Source organism: Lonchura striata, chromosome 17, assembly GCF_046129695.1.
Source record: "Lonchura striata isolate bLonStr1 chromosome 17, bLonStr1.mat, whole genome shotgun sequence".
Lineage (NCBI taxonomy): Eukaryota > Metazoa > Chordata > Aves > Passeriformes > Estrildidae > Lonchura > Lonchura striata.
This window is the reverse complement of record NC_134619.1, coordinates 13,971,665-13,984,169: the sequence shown is the minus strand read 5'-3', so window position 1 is coordinate 13,984,169 and position 12,505 is coordinate 13,971,665. Positions and strand designations below refer to the sequence as shown.

General features: G+C 62.6%; 1 protein-coding gene across 2 annotated transcripts in view; it reads right to left on the bottom strand.

Moving 5' to 3' along the window:
- DLGAP4 (DLG associated protein 4) overlaps positions 1-12,505 on the bottom strand; it is a 146,444-nt gene that overhangs the window by 117,760 nt on the left and 16,179 nt on the right. The gene's annotated exons all lie outside the window — the stretch shown is intronic.

Genomic DNA, 12,505 nt, shown 5'->3' with positions numbered 1-12,505 from the left:
CTCGGTGACCGCGCTCACTGGGGGCCTCAGGCTGAGGAGGGACAACACACACGTGAGCCCAGGGAGCTGGGGATGCACCCCAGTGTCCACCCTGGCTCAGAGCAGGGAATTGTTAAAGTTGGAAAAGGCCTTTTGGATCACCAAGGTCACCCAGCACTGCCACCATGTTCAGCACTAGCCCCTGTCCCCAGGTGCCACAGCCACACACCTCTTGAGCACTTCAGGGACGGTGATGCCATCACTGCCCTGGGCAGCTGTGCCAGCACCTCAGCACCCTTTCTATAGAGACATCTGCCCTAATACCCAAACCCAAACATCCCCTGGCACAGCTTGAGGCCATTTCCTCTCATCCTGTCCCTGTTCCCTGGGAGCACAGCCTGAACACCACCTGGCTGTCCCCTCCTGTCACAGGGAATTCTGCAGAGCCAGAAGGGTCCCCCTGAGCCTCCTTTGCTCCAGGCTGAGCCCTTCAGCTGCTCCTGGTGCTCCAGCCCAGTTCCCTTCTCTGGACATGCTCCAGCCCCTCAAGGTCTTTCTGGTTGTGAGGAGCCCAAAGCAACCTGTGGCTCCACAGAGCTGCTCTCAGCAGTTTAAGGAGAAATGGGGTTCAAGACTTGAGAAGAGCCAGAGATGGCACCAAGAAGGGCAGGGCACCTCCCCGCTGCTCTCTGCCAGTCTGGCTGCTGCAGCAGTGACAGGCACATCTGTCCTCCCCATGCACTTCCCAAAGAGCAGCTTACACCCGGATCAGATTAGGGGAAGAAAACTGCATTGCAATAAATCCAGGGAGGGAACTGGCTGCTGGGGCTTTAATCTGAGAGGAGCCTTCAAGATAAGAGCATTAAGAGGGAATGAAGCAGCCTTGGTGCAGGGATGGTCCGGCTGGTCCCTTGTCTGGGATTTGGCAGAGGGAGACTGCCGTGCCATGCCCTGGCACCTGGGAGGGTGCCACATGTCCTGCCACACCTGAGCACTCTCCATGGCTGCAGGACAGGGCACAGCACAGAGCATCCACCTAACAGGAGCCTGGAACTCCCAGTGGGAAGGACAGCACCGTGCTCAGTGGGACACCTGGGCCAGGGTGGGGAATCTCCTACAGCCCCTCCTTCCATGAGGGGACCCGGCACCTCCCAGAGCCGAGTGCACCTCAGGGCCAGGCAGCCCCGACCTCCTCTCTGGGCACTCCCTCCCTGCAGCTGGGCCGGGAGGTGTCACAGGAGGCACAGCAGCCCTGGCAGGGCTCTGCTCCCCGCTCAGGGCCAGCCCCCCTGGGTGACCTCCAGCCCAGCCCGTGTCTGGGGATGGCACAGGAGCTGCTGCAGCAGGGCAGGAAGGAGCTGCTGCTCTCCAGCTCGCTCTCTGGGAGAGGCAGCCACCTTTCCTGCCTCGTGTCCCTGAAGAGGGAATCCCCACAGCAGCAGGGGGGGACAGGGAAGGGGAAGTGTCCACCTGCATCCCTAGGATGGCTGAGGGGAGCTGCCTGCTCCCACACCCCTGCAGGAGCCACCCGGGGTGGGCTCAGTGCTGAGAGCTCAGGGGAAGGCCCCCCCTGCCAGGGTGACCAGCTGGGCACCAGTAGGGGCTGGTGACAGGGACACAGTGGCTGGGGTGTCCTGCCTGTGCTCTGCCAGCTCAGCCAGAGATGGATGGAACTGGCCCTGCAGCCTGGTGTAAGTAATTGAGAGAAGAACATTTGTAAGGCAGGAGACAGCTGGATTAAAAAGGTGAAGCCCAAAAAGCAAATGAAAAGAGAATCACTGCTGATGGATGAGAAAGCAGAGCCCGATTCCAGCTTCTCCCTGGATGCACTGGTGAGCAGCAGCAAGGCAAGGTGAGCTGAGATCAAACCATGGCAAGAACCTGGGCAGCCATGGGGGCTTGGAATCACAGATAAATAAAGGTTGGAAAATCCCTCTAAGGACATTAAATCTAACCCTTAACCCAGCACTGCCGACGCCACCACTAACCCATGGCCCCAGGGGCCCCACCCACACATTTTTTGAACACTTCCCAGAGATGATGATGCCACCACTACCCTGGGCAGCTGTGCCAGTGCCTGAGCACCCTTTCCATGAAGAATTTCTCCCTGATATCCAATCTAAACCTACCCTAGTGCAACTTGAGGCCGTTTCCTCTCTTCCTGTCCCTGTTCCCTGAGAGAAGAGCCTGATTCCTACCCCACCCCCTGGCTGTCCCCTTCTGTCAGGGTGCTGTGGAGAGCCACAAGGTCCCCCCCGAGCCTCCTTTTCTCCAGGTTAAGACCCACCCCCCCCGCTCCCTCAGCCGCTCCTGGACCCTTCCCAGGCTCATCCCCTCCCCTGGCTGCAGAGGCTGTGCTTGTGCAGAAGTGCCCAAGTGACAGTGCTGCCTCCCCAGAGGTGCCTCTTCCCTGCCCTGCCAGGCCTGCCCCTGCCCCGCAGAGCTCCCAAACATCTGCCCAGACATTACTGCAGCTTGCTTTGCTAATTGCTGCTGATCAGATGCTTCCTTGGCAAGGTGGGAAAGACATTTAGGTAGGAAAAAAGTAAATTGAGTTTGTGTAAGACAGAAGAATTCCTAACTGCTCCATCTGCACGATGGCCTGAGCAGGCACAGCCTCACCCAAAGCAGGGGCTGCTCCTCCAGGCAGCCTGGGCAGAGCCCTGGCACCGGTCCCATCCATGGTGGAGGAGAGCAGAGAAGCCAAGGTGAGCCCACCTGAGGAGGGTGTCAGAGCAGGACATCACAGCCCCCCCATCCCAACACCCCCTCTGTGACCCTCCCCCTGCCAGCCTCACCCTGGCTGTCACTGCAGCCCTCACAAGGCACAGAGTGCTCTGCTACCCTCTCTGCCCGGATGGGGCCACCACCAGCACACCTCCACACCCTCCCAGCACAGCCTAGGGACCATCTCTCCACACTCTGCTGCCTTTTCTTTCAGGATCCAGGCATCTCCAACAGGCTGCAGTTCCTGTTCCCTCATCCTTGAACATCAACCAGAGCCTTCCATTCCAGAGCCTCCCAAACCATTCTCTGCCAGCTCTGAAACTCAGCTGGTCCTGCAGGTCACTGTCCTACTTGGTTTCCTTAAAAACCAGTTTGCTCCAGTGCCCTGGAGGCCCCAGGTGCCCACAAGACCCCAAAACATTCTCCAGGAGGTTTTTCAGACTGACAACCACAAGCAGACTGACTCGGAGGGCACTCTGGGGACAGTGGCACGAGGCTGTCCCCACACACTGTGAATGCCCCCACATGCTGCACATCATCAGCACCAGGACCTTCTCCAGCATGTCTAGTGAGCCCTACTTCTGCCTGCAGCTGGACATCACGGGGCATAGAGGGCAAGGCCTTTCCACAGAGATCCCAGAGAGCCAAGAGAAGGGCCAGGGATAGTGCCTGGCTCTCCCAAAGCCCTGGCTCGTGGCCCTTGATCCCACACAAGAGGACAAGCAGATGGAGCAGCCCAGGAGCCTCCATCTCCAGTGCTCAGGCTTGCAGCATCTGCCTGGAGAAAGGCCCTGGGCCATGCCCAGCACGATCTGGGCAGTGAGGTGCCCAAGCAGAGGGTGCCCCAGCCAGAGCAGAGCTGCCAGGATCACCATGCCCAGCATCTCTGGAAGCGCCAACAATCCGAGCTGGAACATTGCAGGAGTCTAGTCAGCCAGCACAGCAGCACCAGCTGTGCCCAGCTTGGGGACACTGGGGCGGGTGTCTGAGTCCCCTCCAGGGCACACACAGCCCCTGCCCCCCTCTCAGGGCACTGGAGCCCCCTGGGCCTGAGTGCCCTTGGAGCCTGATAGAAATGTAAGCAGGAGAAGGGTCAGGGCACAACCAGCCCAGCATGCCAGGGCAGCTCCAGCCCCAGGGCAGGACGGCTCCAGACCGGGCACAGACAGAGTGGAGGTGGCACCACGCCAGGGAGCTGCTCTGCGGCCTCTGCCACTGCCGGGGACACTGCTACTGCCGGGGACACTGCCAGGGGACACTGCCACTACCAGGGACACTGCCACTGCCAGGGACACTGCCACTGCTGAGGGACACTGCCACTGCCAGGGACACTGCCAGGGGACACTGCCACTACCAGGGACACTGCCACTGCCGGGGACACTGCCACTGCCAGGGACACTGCCACTGCTGGGGACACTGCCACTGCCAGGGACACTGCCACTGCTGAGGGACACTGCCACTGCCGGGGACACTGCCACTGCTGGGGACACTGCCGGGGACACTGCCAGGGACACTGCCACTGCCAGGGACACTGCCACTGCTGAGGGACACTGCCAGGGACACTGCCACTGCTGGGGACACTGCTGGGGACACTGCCACTGCCGAGGACACTGCCACTGCTGAGGGACACTGCCACTGCCAGGGACACTGCCACTGCTGGGGACACTGCCGGGGACACTGCCAGGGACACTGCCACTGCTGGGGACACTGCCACTGCTGAGGGACACTGCCGGGGACACTGCCACTGCCGAGGACACTGCCACTGCTGAGGGACACTGCCAGGGACACTGCCACTGCCAGGGACACTGCCACTGCTGGGGACACTGCCACTGCCAGGGACACTGCTGGGGATACTGCCACTGCCGAGGACACTGCCACTGCTGAGGGACACTGCCAGGGACACTGCCACTGCCGGGGACACTGCTGGGGACACTGCCAGGGACACTGCCACTGCCGGGGACACTGCTGGGGACACTGCCACTGCCGGGGACACTGCCAGGGACACTGCCACTGCTGAGGGACACTGCCAGGGACACTGCTGGGGACACTGCCACTGCCAGGGACACTGCCACTGCCGGGGACACTGCCAGGGGACACTGCCACTGCCAGGGACACTGCCACTGCCAGGGACACTGCCATCAGCACAGCACTGTAGTTGCTGAGGGATGCTGCCATTGTTGCGGGGCGCTGCCATGGCGTGGGGCACTGTTACTGCGGGCACTGCCCCGGCTGCCAGGCCCGCGGGGCTGTTCCCTCCCTCAGCACGGCTGTTCCGTGCTCCCAGCCGGATCAGATCGACTCTTCTCCTCTACAGCACCGAGGGCACCGAGCTGGAGCAAACCCCACCTAGCCTGGGAGGCCGGGCAGGGTGTGGGGACATGCTGAGTGCTGTGGGTACCCAGTGCCAGCTCCCACTTGCACCTCACCCGTGCCCAAACCTCCCCACAGCCCCAGGGGGGAAGGCCTTGGCACGGAGAGGCACCTCTGGAGCAGAGAGTCGCCAGTCCAGGCTCGGCTCCACCGTTTCCTCCTCTCCTTTCCCATTTCCCATTTCCCATTTCCCATTTCCCATTTCCCATTTCCCATTTCCCATTTCCCATTTCCCATGCTGCCTCACTATCTTTCCAGCTAATTACTCCCGCTCCTGCGGGCATGGGCCACATGGCAGCTGGCATCTGCACTGGCTCCAGAAACGACCTTGGCTGCTCAGGGACAGCAGGAGCCTTTCTGCCTCCCGGGTTTCTCCTGAGGCTGACAAGGATGCTCCAGTGGGAGGGATGAGAAGCCCTTCCAGCCCCAGGAACACTTCCAGCCCCAAGGAGCCCTTCCAGCCCCAGGAACCCTTCCAGCCCCAGGAACACTTCCAGCCATTCTGCCAGCTCTGCTCTCCCTGCTTGGGGACACTGACCTGTGGCTCCCTCCCGTGCTGGGGCTCTTTGTCACCTCCCCCAGGATGCCTAGCACTGCCTCCCTGCAGAAATTCCCACTTTCACAGGCTTGGAAATCTTTCTCCCGTATTTCCCACGCCGGTTTTGTGGCAGCACAGCCTTGAGCCAGGTGTGGCTGCATCCCCATGCCAGCTGTGCCATGGAGAGGGGGCTCAGTGCAGAGAGCTTCGGGAGGAGCAAGGGCTTGGTGTGGGGTCCTTAGGGAGCAACCTGGGGTGGCATTGCTGCCACTGTCACAGCCTGTCTTCCCTGGTGTGGGGAGAGGTAGAGCAGAGAGGAGGCAGACACAGAAGCTCTCTGCGATGGCGGCCCCTGAGAACACCCGACAGAACAGTCCTGAGCACCCGGGAGACTTCCCAGGAGGGGAGGGAGCTGTCAGCTGGCACACGGCTGCCAGGCAGAGCCTGGGGCTGGAGGCTGGGCTTGCTGGCCCCAGACAGGGACGGGTCCAGCTGAGGTCATGGGCAGTGATGGGACATGCATGGGAATGAGCTGGGCATCCCCTCCTGGGCAGAGGCGGGGACATGGGGACACCTCTGGCACCTTGCACCCTGTGCTGCTGGGAGGGAGGGCAGGACAGGCAGCGCTGGGGGCTGGACACGCCGAGGGACTCCAGGGAATGGGGGTCCCAGGGGCTGTCCCCCCTCAGGAGCCGGGGCAGTGCCTGGCCAGGTCTTTCACACCTTCCTGTCCTGACCTGGCTGCCAAAGGCTCGGCAGCTTCCCAAGCTCCTGTGGCCCCTGGGGAAATGCCCCCTCCAGACTGGGCTGCCCGGGGCGGAGGTGCCGGACTCTGCGGGAGCTCGGGCAGTGCCACACAGGTCACTGTGTGTCCCCACACTGGGGAGCACAGCAGCTCCTCCTGCCTGGCTGCTGCCTTCACCTCCAGCCCCACCGTGGCACAGCTGTGCTTGTGTGGGGGTTTCCCTCAGTCTCCCCTGCAAAGCTATCCATCCTTTGCCTTAAAACAATAACCAAGGCCCTGCCACGAGGGGCTCGCTCCTGCCCTGCTGCAATAGAGGAAAGATGAAAAGACCAGGAGAAAATTTGCTTCTCTAGCACTTCACTGTTGCTCCAGCTCTGTGCTCTCCATCCTTACTCCTCATTCTCCTTTCCAGGAGCTGTCTGCAACCCTTTGATAACTCCCTCCTGTCTCCCAAAGCCATGTCCCCTCCTGCCTGCACCGCCAGAGACACGTCACACATCCCTGTGATGTCAGGGTAATGTACAGACAACCCTGTGTGTGTGTGTGACAAACAGCAACAGCCAGCTCTGTCCCAGATCTGCTAATTCAAGAAGAAAAGAGGCAAAAAGACATGTTAAAATGAATTCTTGCTGTCCAACACACACACACGGCTGGTCTGGGCAGGCTGAGCCCCCCAAGTGGCCAGTGCCAAGGCTGAGCCAGGGATGTACAGGGTCCCACTGACCCCCACCCTCCTGAGCCCTGGGGACAGCCCTGGCAGGTCTCTGTGCCCAGAAGTGCCACCTTGCAGCCTGGGCAGAGTGTGGGGCAGCTGTCTAGTGTCCCCTTACAGCAAACCAAGCAGCTCCACCCCAGGTTTGCCCTAAGGCAGTGTGAGGATGGATTTGCAGGAAGCCCTCAAACCCACTGGCAGGGCAGGTGCCAGGGCTGTCCTGATGAGCTTGGCATCCCCACATCCCACCCCAGCCCTGCTCCAGTGCCTGTGGAGCCCCCAGAAACCTTCCACTGTTCCCCCTCCCCAGCCCCTCTGACTGAGGAGGGGTTTCTCTGATCCAAGTGAGCCAACACATTCCTGGTTAGGATGGAGGATGAGCCCCTGCTCTGCCCTGCCCTGCCAGCATGGGAGCAGCCCTGGCTCCAGCCTCTAGCCCTGGCCTCAGAAAACCTCCCCAGCCCCGGGGACCAAGCCCTGACCCCTCCAATCCCACACAGCCTGGGATCTTCACAGGCAGGAGCCATCCTAGGAGTGCTTTGGATGTATCCAGCATCCAAGGATTGATGGGTAGACACAGAATTCTGTTCCTACACCCTCGGGTCTCCCCTGGCTCTTGGCCTAGGTGCCAGCAGGGTCACACCCCACTGCAGACGGGGCATGCTGTGACTGTGGAGGATGGACAGAGCAGCTCAGCAGGGCCCAGGAGCCCCTCCAGCCCCCTAACCCTGTGGGAAGCAGCACCAGGAAAGCAGGCAGAGCTCAGCGTCCTTCCCCTCCCCTCCTCTCAGAGCCCAACACCGTTTCCTTTCCATCCTCACATGCTGCTCCTGCAGTGGCTCCACAACCAGCCTGGCACATTGCTGACCCCTTCCATTCCCCAGGCCCCTCTGCAGGAGCCAGAGCTGCGTGTGCTGCACACGGAGGAGACGGGTCCGATCCCACCAAGCCTGGCCCACCCGGCCTGGCGGCGATGCTGGTGTCCCCATTCCCTCCTCCTGCCAGGAGGGAAGGCAGGACCTGCTTTGGGCCAGCCCTGCTCTGCCTAAAGCAGCCACTGATGCCCGGGGCCATCAACTCCTCCCGGGGAGCGTGAGGAGCGTGGCAGGCTGGCAGGCAAGCCCACGGCAGTGATGAGGCTCCGTGTGACTGCCTCAGGCTCTTGCTCATCCCGGCTCCCTGACTCACAGCCCTGGCTCTGCGGGAGGGCCGGGGGTGTGGGGGACACTCACCCAAGCACGGGGGTCAGGCTGGGACCCTCTGCCATCAGCAGGCACCGAACAGCAGGTCCCACTGGGGGCCAGAGCAGGGCAGTGAGCTGGGCACGCTGTTGGGACAGGCCACAGAGCTGGACATTCCTCTCTGGATCCCGGAACGACGTGCACAGACGCCCTGCTCCACGGTGACCCCGTTCCACACAGTGACCCTGCTCCGGGGTGATGTGACACTGTGACACCGCTCCATGTGATGGCCCAGATCTGCATGGTGATCCTGTCCCACAGGGTGATCCCGTCCCACAGGGTGACCCTGCTCCACACAGTGACCCTGCTCCTTGGAGAGAGACTTGCTGCATGATGCCCCTGCTCTGGATATTGTCCTTGCTCCACTGTGGCCCTGCTCCACGTGGTGACCCCACTCCTGTGCTTTGTCCCCTGCAAGCCACCACAGCCAGGCCTGGCTCGAGGCTTGTTTTCCAGTTCACCCCCAAAGGAGCTCTCCTCTCCTGACCCAGAACTTTCTGTAGGAGCAGGGACTGCAGTGAGAGCAGCTCCTGAGGCTCCTCAGTCCCTGCTCCGGCCATGCTGTCCCTCCATCCCACAGACACCTCTTGCTGTTCCTCCAGGAGCTGGGGGCTCTCACCACCCCCCGCCATGGACACTGTCTTGGGGTGCAGCTGTGGGGTGGGTTACAAGAACAAGCTCCAAAACTGGAGCATGTGGCTCCTGAAGGCTCCAGTGACTGCAGCCTCCCTCAAATTCGCTCCCTTTCTCCTTTTCCCTCTGGCTCTGGTGCCGATCCTCGGCATCGGGGGAGCTGCGGGGGTTTGGGACTCGGGGTAGCACGGACGAGGTGATGTTCTCGCGGTCCGCGCTGCTCACCTCCCTCCCGGCACGCCGCAGCCAGCTGTGGCCCGTTAATGGCAATGCGGGAGGGAGGCCGGGTTTATCCGAGCCGGAGTCAGCGGAGCCCGGCTCGTCATTAGCGGTGAGCAAAGCGCGGTGAGTCACTGCTGCCATTAGCAGGGACATGCAGCAGCAGAGCTCCTGCAGCCCGAGCTCCTGCCTTCCACCGGCGGCTGTCCCCGCCCGCGCGGGTGGCTGTCCCCAGCGCCGTGTCCCCGGCGCTGACACCCTCGGCCGTGCCTGCCCCGCTGCCCCGAGCTTCCCGGCGGCTCCGGGACACCGGCCTTTCCAAAGCTCAATGCATGCAGGACACTTGTGCTTTTCCCCAGCTCACTGATGCCGCAGACACGGCCAGCACGGAGCTCCTCGGTGCCACCCTGCTGAGGGCAGTGTGACCCTGTCCCACTGCTGCTGCCCTGGCTCTGTCACAGGCTGATGCTGCTGTCACCTCTGCCCATGAACCCAGAGTTATTTGTGAGCCCAGCACCCGAGGCCACCCTGTCACCACTGCCTGTCACCTTCCCCGGGCTCAGGCCCACTCCTCACCACAGCCACTGTTCCATCCACTGCTCCTGCAGAGCAGGGGAGCTGCTGGGAGCCCTGGGAGCTCCATCCCCAGCCCCGAGCCCAGCTCCATCCCCAGCTCTGAGCCCAGCTCCATCCCCAGCTCCGAGCCCAGCTCTATCCCCAGCCCCGAGCCCAGCTCTATGCCCAGCCCCGAGCCCAGCTCTATCCCCAGCCCCGAGCCCAGCTCCATCCCCAGCTCTGAGCCCAGCTCCATCCCCAGCCCCGAGCCCAGCTCCATCCCCAGCCCCGAGCCCAGCTCCATCCTCATCTCTGAGCCCAGCTCCATCCCCAGCCCCGAGCCCAGCTCCATCCTCAGCTCTGAGCCCAGCTCCATCCTCATCTCTGAGCCCAGCTCCATCCCCAGCCCCGAGCCCAGCTCCATCCCCAGCCCCGAGCCCAGCTCCATCCCCAGCTCTGAGCCCAGCTCCATGCCCAGCCCCGAGCCCAGCTGAATACTCATCTCTGAGCCCAGCTCCATCCCCAGCCCTGAGCCCAGCTCTGAGCCCAGCTCCATCCCCAGCCCTGAGCCCAGCTCCATCCCCAGCTCCATGCCCAGCCCTGGGAGCTCCATGCCCAGCTCTGAGCCCAGCTCTGAGCCCAGCTCCATGCCCAGCCCTGAGCCCAGCTCTGAGCCCAGCTCCATCCCCAGCCCCGAGCCCAGCTCCATCCTCATCTCTGAGCCCAGCTCCAGCCCCAGCCCTGAGCCCAGCTCCATCCCCAGCCCTGAGCCCAGCTCTGAGCCCAGCTCCATCCCCAGCCCTGAGCCCAGCTCTGAGCCCAGCTCCATCCCCAGCTCCATGCCCAGCCCTGGGAGCTCCATGCCCAGCTCTGAGCCCAGCTCCATGCCCAACCCTGGGAGCTCCATGCCCAGCTCTAAGCCCAGCTCCGTGCCCAGTCCTGCCTTGCTCCTGAGCTCTGTCCTAGGCCCATGCAGAAGCTCTGGCATGGTTCAGCCGTGGCTCACACCAGACTCCTGCTCCACAGGTGGCTCTGGCCAGCCCAGCTCAGCCTCTCCCTGCCCATCCCACCCAGAGCTGCTCCTGCTCTCTGCCTTGTCTTCTCACGTCAGACCCTCTCCCCCTCTTTTTTCACTTCCAGTTTTTAAACATTTTGCCTTTTTTTCCATCCCTCTCCTCCAGGTCTCATTTTATCCTCAGCAGGAGAAGACAAACACCAGCACACCTAAGAGCAGAGCCCTGCAGGGATGGCTTTGCCTTGGGGGTAACCTGGCCCAAGCCCATCCCAGCTCCAGTGTGCCCCTACCCAGCTGGTTTGCTGAGGCTGCAAAGGGCCCTGGTGACCAGGTACAGTGTCCTGCCACTGCCACCACCGCAGGGACAGCAGGACCTGTGACCCTGCTGCTGGGGGTGCTGTGCTGGGTGCCACCAACAGAAATGAAAATGCCAAAACTCTGAAGAAAGCAGAAGACTCATGGAGGCTGAGAGGGGAGAGAAATTTCTGCAGCACCAGGAGGAGCCTGGGCATGGCCCTGCTCCCTGCCCTGCCCCACGCTGCCACCCCCATGTCCTGCCCAGGCTCCAGGGCGAGACACTCCGATCCTCCTATTCAAACGGATTACAAATTACTGTCTGATCTACTAATTAGGATGGGAAGATGAGTGTGCTTCTGACAGTGCTGTTTAGCAGCCATTTGGAAATGTCTGGGAAGGCAGTGTGGCCACGGTGATGGCCACATCTGCTGCAGCAGCGAGCCTGGGACCAGCCCTGCTGCCAGCAGCTCTGCCCCATCCCAGAGCTGCTCCTCTGCTCCTGCCCCGCTGCAGAGCCCCCCTGGCTCCCAAGGATGCCCCCAGGCCAGTTGGCTCCGGGCCCGCTGCCATTACTCTGTATTTATTTAACCAAATTAAACCCTGCTTAGTGGGGCCGGCGAAGGCAGGGCAGGCAAATCGGATCTGCTGCTGCTGCCGGGGAAGGGCAGCCCGGCGCCGGGCTGGGGCCACCACTGCGGCCCTGGGGGCACCTGGAGCCTCCTCGGGACTGGAAGTCCCTGCAGGGGCTCGGCAGCAGCACAAGCAGCCCAGCTCCCCGGCACCCTGGCCTGCTGGGTGCCAGGGGCTGGCTCCGCTGGGAAGGACTCCAAGAGCAAAGCTCCATGCAGAGCCCTGGGGCGTGGGGTGCAGCCAGGCATGGCCACAGCTCCCAGAGGAGCCCCCAGCCCTGTGCCCGCCTGATGGCAGGGGCAGCCACCCATAGGCTCTGGGCGATGCCAGGCGTGCGGGGCTGCTCTGGACCCCTCCTTCAGGCAGTGCCCAGGCACAGGACACTGCCCCAGCCCAGGACAGCCCCTGTGGCCCCTGTAGCTCCCCTCTCCCGGGTGAGAAATCTGCTCTGGGTCAGGCAGGAGCCCGGCAGGACCCAGGAACACCTCAGGAACATCTCTACAGCCTTGGCCTTCCCAAAACTCATCCGCTCCCCAGCATCAGAGCCCTTCCAAACCCCACCCCTGTGACGGGCACAGGAGGCTCAGCTCCCTCTGACGTGCTCCAAGGCTTTTCACGGGACAGAGCACAGAGCCAGCAGCACAAGCCACATCCCCAGGGCACCAGGGCAGGGATCCCCCTGCTCTCCAGCCCACTGGGACCCCCTTGGGATCTCCCAGCCTGCTGCCCCTGGGCACTGGGCCAGTCCTGGCACAGCATCACCCAGCACAGGATTGCACAGCCCTGGAAGGCAGAGGAAGGGGGGAAGCCTCAGGTGCAGGCACAGGCACCCAGAGAGGAGCAG